At 42.8% G+C, this 12,047-nt stretch overlaps 1 long non-coding RNA gene across 1 annotated transcript; it reads right to left on the bottom strand.

The window, feature by feature from the left end:
• Nucleotides 1–441: 441 nt before the first annotated feature.
• On the bottom strand, nt 442–11,718 carry LOC119872923. Its single transcript, XR_005363748.1, has 3 exons — nt 11,585–11,718; nt 9,189–9,270; nt 442–522 (listed from the first exon to the last, which is right to left on the bottom strand). It is a non-coding gene; the product is annotated as an uncharacterized LOC119872923 (long non-coding RNA).
• Between the last annotated feature and the right edge of the window lie 329 nt (nt 11,719–12,047).

Genomic DNA, 12,047 nt, shown 5'->3' with positions numbered 1-12,047 from the left:
AAAATGAAAAAGAAAAAGGCTTCTCTAGTGTTTCAAATATTTTCTTCATTTTGGCTCTGAGCCCACATTGCAGTGGGAAGAAAGTGGAGAATGGTAAATCTAGTCCTCCATCACAAAAGACATTTTTTAAGCTTTTTTTTTTTAACTTAGCACTCTGTATTAAATATGCATAGATTTAGGGTTTTTCCCCCCAAATAATTTCTGATATCTATGGGGTTATGTCTTGATATTTATGATAATTCTTAATACTTCTTCATGTACTACTTCCCCCAAAGCTACAAGCATCCAGTAAGTATCTCAGGTACTTGAAATTAGTGCTGATTTTTTTGCGCAAGTAAGGATAATTCAAACTAATTAGAATTCCTCCCTTTTCACGACACTGTCTAAAGCCTTCACAAAACCACAAGTACACACTTGTGACAACATCACAAAAGTCTGTAAGGTGTTTCTTAGATTTTTCCAGATCTTTCTGTGTCCTTAAGAGAAAATTTTTATTCTGGGATGGCTTCTTTTGGTGAGCTCCTGTAAGGAAATAAGAACAGAAATGAAAAATTGATATAATCCATATCTCTAGCCAATAGAAACAAATTTCACTACTTATTTAAATATAAAATAGTGACACTGAAGCACATTTTAATCATGACCAATAATTGTTAATCCAAGTCAGTCACCTTGAACTCCGTAACATTCTGCTTTCTCTTTTTGGCTCAGTCATCCAATGAAGAAGGAAGCAAAAAGTCGATGTAACTGTACAGGGATAGTGTGATTCTATTTCATATTTCATTCAGTGTAGAGGGACTGTCTCAGCATCTGTCAGCATCCAGGAGTCTCCTCGATCCCTCCTGGATGTATTCATCTTCTCTCACTAACTGATTCATGCATTAATTTGTTTGTTCAGTTGCCATACTCATCTTCTCATGCATTGACCCACTCATTTGTTCACTATCTATTCCCCCATTTTCTCATTCCATTCATCAATTGACTGTCTCACTTAGACTTCCATTGGTACATGAACTGATTCATCCATTCTGACAGTAAACATTACTGAGGGCCAGCAATGTTGCACATGTGGCAATAGAGTCTAGTTGCTCATGAACTAGTAGGCAAAGAAGGGATGCATTACACCATTACACAAATTAAAGCACTCTGGGATCATTGCCTTGACCAAAGTATAAAGAGAGTATGTCAAGTAGAGAGTGAGCTTTTTAATGGTGGCCAATGTTTTATTAGGGTGATTGTTTACAGTTTGGTCTAATGGATTTGCCAGATGGCAATGGTGGAAAAGGGTATCATCCGTGCAGTGGGAACAACATCACAAAAGCTCAGAGTCATGGAAGTTCTCAGCATTTTCAGAAAATGATGACTATCTCTGTATGGCTCAAGTGAGAATAAAATAGAAGGAAGATATGAGGCATGAAGTATCAAGTCAGCACTGGGTCAGACTTTACCATGAAGCCATGTGGAAATGCTTGGACTCTATCATTTTAGGACATTATTCCAAAATGTCATCTTTATATGCAATTTACTGGGTCCAGATCTCAATCATGTTTATATTTCAATCATCAGCAATCTGTTCCTTGCTTAACTTTCTGGTCATATCTCCTATGACTTTCCTATGTCAACATTCAGTGTACACAGAGTGAGTTGGGGACTTAGAAGGAGGAAGTTTCTTTAACCTCTGTGTATTAGACAAACTATGCAGATGTCACTGTGTCCCTAGCATTTCTTATGGTTTAAGTTCCTATTCCATATCCTGGCCATCAGAGACATTAAAAAGGTACCTTAAGCCAGTCAACTAGCTAAAAGACTCTGGAGAAAGCAGACATATAAAGTTAATTCTTCATCTCTCAGGAAGAGAAGACTCCATCCATCCATCCATCCATCCATAGATATAGGTGGAACAGTCAGAGTATGATTAAGATATTCTTATATCAGAATGAAAAATCCAGGGACAGGAAAAGGACAGGTATGTTGTGGGGTGAGAGGATGCCAGTGGCCATGAGAAGGATTGTGAAAGAGATTCTAACAGTGTATAATGTGCATAACTGAGTCCTTTGCTGGAGCTCAACTGGGTTCATAAGCCTACAAAGTTTCCCTAGGTGTCCCGGAGGTCACATGGGACCAAAGTGCAAGTTGATGCTTTCTTATGTGGTTTCTGGACTGTTCACTCATGTCCAGGAAGTGAACTGGTGTAGTGTTAGACTCCTCAAGATCTCACATTTCAAAACATCTTATTCTGTGTTTGCACACTTCGCTCAAGGAGTCCCGCCTTCTGAAATGCATCCATCTCTCCCAAGCTCTACATTCTGAAGTTCTTTTCACTCGTCGTAGCCCACTTCTGGTTCCTTCTCCAAGATGTGTTCCTGGTCACCCTTGAGTCTACTTGTATGATCTCTCTTTTTCATGATCCCCCATCACTTCCTGGAGACCTGGACAAAGCCAATGTGGTTGGAATGGACTTATTTTCATCATAACCCTCATAGTCAGCCAAAGTTGTGCCTTGTGAACAGCTAGAGATGAGTCAAAGTGGAGTTTACCCTCTAGCTGGCTGTAGCCCACACAAAGGTCAGTGAGAGTCCAAGGTAGCCTATGTGTAGAAGAGAGAACGTGACAAGCAAGAATTCTACTAGAAGTTGAAGGGGAGATGCATCATTTAGGTAGTGTCCACTCCCAGAGAATGGACGAGGCCATGTTGAGCACTCCTCTGGAGACATATATCTTCCTGGGGTCACTGTGTGGTGGTACCATGTGCCTCCTTGCTTAGGTGGCAGCGGTTGACCCAGAGATACAGAGTGGTCTTAAAGGTCCTGTTAGAATTATGTGGCAATTTATCGTGTGCTCCCTCAGTAGCATTTTCCTAAAAAATCTCCCTAAATATAGAGACCATGGGTTTCATTTGGTTACATGACAGGTAAACGAGAGATCATAGCTGAATGAGGTCAGAGATCATGCCTAAATTGTCTTCCCTGCTACAATAGCAACATAGTCAACAGTGAGACAAAGACCAGGAGTCCATTGTCTTACATTTCATGATTCTGCTCAATGCTGTACTACTGACTCTCCTTACTACTGCACATGCAGGGTCCCTCCTTCCTACAGGCTAAAGCTGATGGGAATGGGATGAATGTAAGTAACCAGATCTGCTTGACCAAAACGCAATAGTTGACAAAGACTGATTTTTAAGGGAGGCTTAGGAGAGAATGAAGAATTTAACATGTCACTTCATCAATCACTCTTTCAAGCCCCCCATCTACACACCCATGTAACTCAGTCACCCACTCACTCCTTCATTCACCCACTTATCTATTGATATATGATTGTTTGATTGATTGTTTTTTTGATTCATTCATCATTTTTTTTTTTATTCATCTAACATTCACTCATTCTTTCAGCCATCTTTTCTGAATGTCTGGCCTGGTTAGGGCCTTGTGGTGGATCCAATGATACAAGGAGCTCTCCATCGAAGAACTGACAGAATGAGGAGAGGGCAGGAGGTGGACTCCAACATGCAACAAGCAAATCCTTTAAGTCAATATATAAGAGCCGTGATAGAGAGTACTACAAAGTGCCTGGGGAGCCCATCACCCTTTTCTGCATTTAATGTAGTACTTTCAGAGAGTTCTAAAAAATTCAATACTTATAAATTCAAGATCCTCAGGGGAGGAAAAGAGAGCTCATAGGGGGGGAAATAAATCTTAGCAAATGAAGGAATCTAGAGGAAACCTCTTCCTTCCTGCTGTCTGATTGAATATAGAAAGGAGGCTCCAGTAGCCAGCTCATATTTCCCAGCTTCCACCCAAAGGGTCAAGCAGCTGAGTCTGAACAGGCAGAGCAGAGGGAAGATGTGCTTCTCCCCTCAAGGCCCACACCCCTAGTCTCCTGATCTGTGACCTGGACCACAGGGGCCTCAGTGCACAATAGTAGTTGCTGTGATTCATCACTGTGCTCTTGCCCCTGGGACTTGGTATTTGCTCATCTTGTTTTAGTCTCTCAACTTGCAAAATGTGAGATCTTCTTTCCTAAATGAGGTGAACTCCAATATTCATGGACACTCTGTCCTTTTGGGGGCCTTAAAATCTATTTTCTAGTGCCAGACAGCTTCATGGGTTTTCATCAGAAAGAGAGGAACTTGGACAATAAGGGTCTGAATTATGGCTCTTCACTTATTACCATATGATCCCAGAGGAGTTGCATAACCTCTCTGAATCTCAGTTGGATCATCTGTCAAGTAAAGAATGGTATGAGTGATAAATTACCTGGTTTCATTGGTCCTTCATTGTGTACTAAATTTTTCATTGTGTTACATAGCTTTTTATATATAATTCTCAAAACAAGTCTATGAGGTAGGTAGCTTGGTCAATTAGATTATTGCTCAAAAATGTGTATTATTAGGGCACCTGAGTGGCTCAGTTGGTTAAGCATCTGCCTTCCACTCAGGTCATGATCTCGGGGTCCTGGGATAAAGCCCTTCATCGGGCTCCCTGCTTAGCAGGGAGTCTGCTTCTCCCTATCCCCTGCTCATTCTCTCTCTCTCTCTCTCTCTCTCTCTCAGTCTCCCAAATAAATAAAATCTTTGAAAAAAATAAATATGTATTATTTCTCCTGCTCCATGTCCAAGAGGCAGAGTCCACTTCTCCACTGACTACCTCTGCTTGGATATGTGAATCAATTTGACCAATGCTCCATCAAACATTGTGATGTCACCAAAGGCACCAAAAATACTTGTAAAATGAAGCTTGCTCTTTTGTATCTCTGCCATTGCCACAAGAGGAACCTGCCTTCACAAGCCCACTAGCCCAAGCAAGATGAGAAATACGTGGAGCAGAGCCACCCCACCCAGCCACAGAGCTTCAGTGAGAAGAAAACAGAGCTACTGCAGCTGAAACTGGAACCACTCAGCTGAGCCCAGCCATACCTCAGCTGAACCACAGATGCACAAGCAATAATAAATGGTTCTGGTTTAGCTATTGAAGCCTGTGGTGGTTGGTTTTGCACCACAACTAACAATAGCATTATTATAATCTCTAAATCACAGTCAAGCACCCTGAAAAACAAAATGATTAAATGACCAAGGTAGTAAGTGGCTGAGCTGGGCCTTCATCTTTTAATCACTCTGCAATATTGCCTCTCTACTAAGCTTTGCCTCCTTTATAATATGATCCAATCTGAGGTTGTTAGAAGAATGAGAAATGCTTGTGCAAAACACCTTGCCCCGTGCCTATTAATTTATTGAGCGTGCTGCTACATGCCAGGCCCTGCTCCAAGAGCTTTGCATGAATTAGAATAATAACAGTGTCCGCCACTCTGGCTGCTTATGGACTTGCAGGGCAATTCCCCGTAGATCCGCATGGCTGTCTCCTGTGGACAGTGGGTCCTGGAGCACGGGGACACGTCCCACGCATATAGACATGATCAGGGCTTCCCATGATGCCTAGCACAGAACAGACTCCAGAGATATTTGATGAGGAGTGTTTCAATAATCAACCGAGAATTTAGATGTGTCTTTACAAACAGCTTCCATGAAGACCTGTGACAACAGTGAACCTCACCAACCTCTTTCTGATTTACACTTACTGTCCTTCATGTATCGCATCCTGAAAAATATATATATCCCAATTTTTTTTTTTGCTTGTCTTCTTTATACTCGCAGACCCAACCACACATATATACTATTTTGTCAAAACAGTAGCTGCACAATGACATACTGCACCTTGGCAAACTCACATCCCTGCTAAAATTACACCAAGCAAAGTTTGTGGTTGGTTACATTTTTTAAAAAGACATCATGTCCCATCTCCTCAGCTTCAAGTTAGAAATCACCCTGAAACTTGGGCTGCAAGCAGCGCACAGCACAGTGGGCAGCATGTGGGCGCACAGGCCTGCCTGCCTGCTCGCGCACACACACACAGCCTGTGTGTTGCGCCTCATATAGTTCTTTCATATCCATTGCCAACGCAGAAGGGGCACATGTTTGAGTTTCTTTGCTGCTCCTAATTACACTGAGGCGAGAACATTCGTGTCTTCCGCTTGAGATTGTTATGTTTTCCCCCAAGGTCCAGAGAGAGCCTCGCTGCCTTTGTCCTTTGGTTTGGCTGAGTGCGGGCAGTTAGACGTGCCCCGTGCTTGCCTGCAATGTGCCAAACAGGCGCTGGAGAAATGCATGTCCTTGGCAGTACAGCGGCTTTGTCTGTAGCACAAAAAGCAGAGGCTGCGGTGTTGAACGCAATCCCGCAGTGCAGACCGCTGGCCAAAAGTGTCCCCCAAAGCAGGTCAGGATCCTGCTGTCCTGGGTGCTGAATTCAGCACACAGATGTGACTTGTGTGACCTGATTTTTTTTTTTCCCCAGGTGATCCAATATTTCAAGTTGGAATTTTACATTTAGGTTGGAAGATTCTCTTGGAAAGCTGAAAGCTGGGACAACAATGGGCCTCATTTCCACTCACGGCCACTGCGGCTGGAGGTGCAGAGGGTTGACTCCTTCACAGGGCCCTGGCTCCCTCCCCTGCACAGCCCTACCACCCTGCCCTCTCCCCCTCAATGAAGTTTGGCAGAGGCTCTGGCTGCCCTTGCACTGCCCTGATTATTATTTTCCCCAGTAGTAGAAAAACATTTCTCTTGTTCATGTCCTTTATCAAAAGCATTATTTTAAAGATAATCTAGGAAAGCCACATTTTTTCTTTTTGCAGAAAACTGGAATTGAGCACTTTTCATTGTGAAAATGAAGACCTTCCATTATAATGACTATGCAAACCTCCCATGTGATCCATGAATGGACATGTTCCTGAGTGTCCTTGTCACTCAGGGTATTTCATGGCATCTTGATCACAAAGACCCTCCCAGCTCCCATTGGAGCCAGGAGCTCAATGAACTGGGCTAAACTTGGGCATTAGGCAAACTTAGGTTCAGATCTTCTTTATAATTCCACAGCTCTGAGACCTTGGAAATGTTAAAGAACTTCTCTGCATCTCAATGCTTTCATCTGCAAAGGACAAAGGGATAGAACCTAGCTCACAGTTACCTCAAGGAGCCATGGCATGATTGTGCATGAATTACAAGCAAAATTCACAATAAGTTCTCAAAAATATCATATTCTTGCCCTGACTAGGGAAAAAAGAACCCCTCAAGCAACAGCAATAAGAATATCTTATAAAAGTCCAGCAAATTAAATAATTATTATTGCAGTGATTTTTTAACTCTATTTGTCATTTCTGCCATTTTAACTCAATGCGCATTCTCACACACACACACAACACACACACAGTGAGGGAGACAGTTGGTCACTGAAAGTCAGTTTCCCTTTCTTCCCATGCTCGTGTAGCTCTTCCACATTTCTGAAGTCTCTTTGCAGTGAGGGATAACCATGACACGAGTTCTTGCCAGTGGACTAAGCCTGAGTGGTGTGTGTCACCTACTTCTGCAGAGTTTCCTAAGAAGCAATGAGTCTACCTAACACTCTCGTCCTCTCCTGGCAAATGATGGCAAGATACTAATACTGGAGAAGCCACAGATTGAAAGAGCTTGGTCTCCTGAGCCACTGCATGGAGGAAGGGTGCCTGCTGACCAGATATACCTGCCTTGGAGGTTATTATATTTGAGGCATTACACTTTGGTGTTCATTTGTTTCCGCAGTCTATCTGTCCTAAGTAAAGTTGGCGCATGCCAGTTCATACAGGCACAAGCCTATGAGGTTTGGGGCTTCCTAGAAAACACTGTAGCCACTGAAGAATATTTGTACATTAGGAAGGTCTTTGGACCACATACAGGAATTAACAATGTAAAGGTTTTTAACTTCCAGTTCTAGCCATCATAGGAACAAAAGGGACCCATCAGGTCGTCAACAAATATTTGTGGAATACTTATTTTGGGAGCCTAGCATCAGAATAGAAAGTTGAGTAAGATGGAAAGAAGCTTTATGTTAAGAGAATCTACACGGCAGTGGTAAGTGCCTGACCGGCTTGATCACCTGGTTCTGCACCTCATCGGCTTTTACCCAGAGTGTTTGTGATTAACACTGTAATGCTCCTGTGGGGCAGACAGTATGCTATGCATCTGCATTGTCTCAGCCACACCCCTGTTCCTCTGTATTCTCCTCTATTGCAGGGGCTGGAAACTTGGCAACTCCACCCCCTAGTCTCTTTGATCACCCAGCTCTGGCTATGTTCTGCCACGGGGAGGGATTTACAGAACACTGAAAGGCAAGTGGAGCCTGAGGGTGACAGCAGATCACAGCCACATCGTCCGTGAGACTGTAAGATCCTGAGTTGCTGGCGCTGCAGGAGGAAGTCATGGGCCCCAAGAATCTGGGCAGTAGGAGGTGATAGACAATCCAAGTACCTCCCCCAAGACGAACACACACCAGCTGCTTTTTTCTGGATGGTCTTACTCCACTTAAGATGCAAAATCCATGGACCCCATGCCTGACTGGTTTAGCTCTAATTACAGCCCATATCTTGGCTATGGGAGGTCTAGGCACCCTAAGTGACACATCCACCAGCCTCAGTTTCACAGAGAAATGATATCGTGTGCAAATGCAAGCGAGGATGTGAATAGAAGAAGATGAAGACACAAGAAAGCCTCAACGGTGATAAAGGATTTAAGTATAGCCTCATTATTCTTCTCAAAGCCTTGCCTCAGTTCTCCATCGGTTCAGGGTTCATGTGGCCTACAATAAATGATGTCTGACACCCTCTTCAGTGGCACCTGCAGCTTCTTTGAGTATTCACACATTTAAGACCCAGCTTCATTAAGTTTACACACTCTGCTGTGCCACACCACTGTGCCTTTGTCCATGTTGGTCCCTCACCTGGAACACACTCATTTTCCTCTCAGTCTTCCCCACCCCAACCTCTTGGCTATTGCTTTTAATTTTTAACTCCTAGCTCAGGCATTCCTTCTTCAGAAACCATCCTTGGACTTCCTCTTCAGGCCACTTTAGGTGTTCTTCTCACCCATAGAGAATCTTGTGCTTATCTATATCATAATACTTATTAAATCACAATACAAAATTTGCTTCAGGACCCAGGACAGCGCTTGAGTGCCTGGCCCACAGTAGACAGTTATTACAATAACTGCCATAAAATTTTATTTATTTATTCACCCAAAAATTACTTATTGACCATCTTCATTATGTCAGAAACTGTTCTGGGAAGTATATATATATATATACATATACATATATATTGCATACTCATTCAGTACCGACTGCTGTGCACAAACTTTATATGCTTTATCCTTAGGAGTATCCATTAGCATCTGCATCCAGAGCAATCCTGTGAAGATGAAATCAGTATTAGCCCCAATTTAGAGATGCAGAAACTGAGGCTCAAAGAGGGTAAATACATGTCTAAGAAATGAATAAAAGGAAGAAGAAATAAATGTGACCATCTCTCCAATTAGACTATAGGCTCTTTGAGAGAGAAGTGAAATGTGCTTACTCAGCTCTATTGTTAAGTGTTTAATATGATATGCAACTGGAGCAACCCACATTCGTGCATGCCCACTACAGTTCTTCTTTAATTAAATCTGTTATTTTAACATCCTTATGAGTAGCACCCCCTTTCAACTCAAATGTGTCCATGTTACCCAATGCCTGGCTCCTAGTGAGCACCATGTTTATGCTGGTTAAACTAAACAGAACTGGCCCTAAGTAAAGAAGTTAAAATTAGAAAACAGCCCTTACCCCAGCAACAAAGCTTTTTCACCACACCACATTGTGTCTGAAGGAAAGTAGTCAGTTCTGAGTGGACTTCATGATCAATCCATCAAAGACAGGCAACCCATGGATTACCTGACTCACCTGGCTGAGAAAAAGTCCTTCATCTATCTACTTGCACTCTCATTTTGGAGAATAGAATATGAACTTCAACTGAGCTACACTGAAGAAAGGGGAAAGCCACAATTGGGATATGTGTTTCCTAATACCAAGCCCAAAGCTCACTCTAGCACCACGATGGTTGTCTCAGCTCATCTTCACTCAAATATTTTTTCTTCATGGAATACTCTTGTCCTCTTGATGGCCTAGATCAACTCCATTCATCCTTTAAATCTCCATTCCCATGACCCAAAGGCTAACTTCTGAGTCTCCCATCCTGCTATTTATAAGCCTCACCCTCTTCCTTGGGTTACTCAGAGACAAAAAAAGTAACTCTATAGCTGCTTTGCCTTGAGAAAGAAGCTCCCTCAGGACTGAGCTCCTGTGCCGTATATCCTTGCATCTCACCCCTCTTCCCCTACCACCCTCGTGCCTGGCATGGGATATGTATATGTTGACTTAAATGAAATGTAATCCTGAGATATTAATTTTATCATCATTGTTATTTCCAAAATTCATTTCTCAGAATTAAACATCTACTCTCTTTTAATATCATGCTTCTTTTCTCCCTACAGATTTAGGACTCATATTCAATGTATTTAGGATTCACAGACTATTTATTTTCCATGGTTCTATTCACAAACATTCATTGAACACCATCTTGGTGTCAGAAAGAGCCCTGGGTGCTGCAGATTCTCATCAGTCCAGTGGGAAAGTCAAGGAGAAAAGACACACAAATCAATATATGATCACATTGTGCTATGACACCTGCAAATGCATTGCAAATGCTTAGTTTCTGTGGAAGATAGGCAGTTTCCTATGCCAGGAAAGTAAGGGATGCTTTATGGTGGGGTGGGAGGGTGGACTTTTAACTTGTTCCTTGAAGGAGAAGCAAGAGACTTCTGTCCGGGATTAACCCCTGCAGTAACCATGTGATCTATCCATGCCATTACTGGGATCCTTCACACATGGGATCCTCCAGTTCTTTTTTGATAGTCTTGCTCATCTACTAGCTATTAGATCTGTGAGAGCTGAAATGACTTTTATCTGCCTACATGATTCAGCCTGTGGTATGTCCCCCCAAGCCTAGAGTTCCAACCAACCCCTAAGTAAGCATATACTTCTTGGATCCTACCCCTCTTCTCAGGTCACTTGGCAATAATTTTCTGTAATTCATGTGGTAGGGTAAAAGACCCTGCCCAACTCACCAACCAGCACTCCCATCATCCCAGCCAAGCATACAGTCTCTGGCTGGTTGTGTAACCCTGGACAAGATATGGAATTTTTTTGAACATCAAGGTCCTCCTCTTCAAAAGGGGATAATAGTGATGCCTCCTTAGGGTTTCTGTGGGAATTAGATCAATGTAAGGTTGAAAAGACCAAGGACAGTGCCTGGCACATGATAAGTGGTGTGTGCTTACTGATTTTCTAGCAAATAACCATCTCTGTCATCACCATCATCGTCATCATCATCATCATCAATAGCAATAGCAGCATGATAACTAATATAAACTGAGTACTTACAGTACTTTAGTGGTTATGCCAAGCAATGAAGATCTTTTATTGAATCCAACTCTGTCTAGTATTGTAATTTCCACTAAGACACAAGGACACTGAAGCTCAAAAGAGTTAAGTCATGGTCTAAGGTAGCAAATGACATAAAGTAGGAGTGTTATTCTATGCCAAACTCTATTCCCTGATGCCCAAGGCCATTGTCCTCTCCAAATGTTCCAGACCTCACAGAGACAGCATGTCCTTAGCATATCACTTACCTGTAGGTTATCCAAGATGGTTTCCCCAGCCCCCACTACAACAAACTGTGAAGTTGAATGAATTCCAGCAGTTTCTTGGTGTTGGTGGGATGTCCCAGTGGAGTCTTCACAGAGGTCTCAGCCAGTCTTCAGACTGTCAGGTAGGAGAGAAGAGGTTCAGGGTCAGAGCTCAGCTCACAAAAGGAATTCATTTTCTCCCACGCTGCCGAAGACAGATCCTTTCCAGACTCTGGGTTAGTGCATGTCTGGACAAAGGCCACACATCCAGACTCACAGGATGCCCATGGGAGCATGGTCACCAGGCTGGAACATGCCACATCAGACCACCCCTTAACAATAGGGATCAATACAAAAATCCGAATCACTGCCCAATGTGAGGAGCTGCTGCCTTTCCCCCATCTCATTCAATCAATCCCCATTCAGTTTGGGCAACCACTAAAGTGCCATCACTTCTGAAGGAGAG

This window comes from Canis lupus, chromosome 8 (genome assembly GCF_011100685.1).
Source record: "Canis lupus familiaris isolate Mischka breed German Shepherd chromosome 8, alternate assembly UU_Cfam_GSD_1.0, whole genome shotgun sequence".
In the NCBI taxonomy this organism is placed as follows: Eukaryota; Metazoa; Chordata; class Mammalia; order Carnivora; family Canidae; genus Canis; species Canis lupus.
This window is presented reverse-complemented; position numbering and strand designations above follow the sequence as displayed.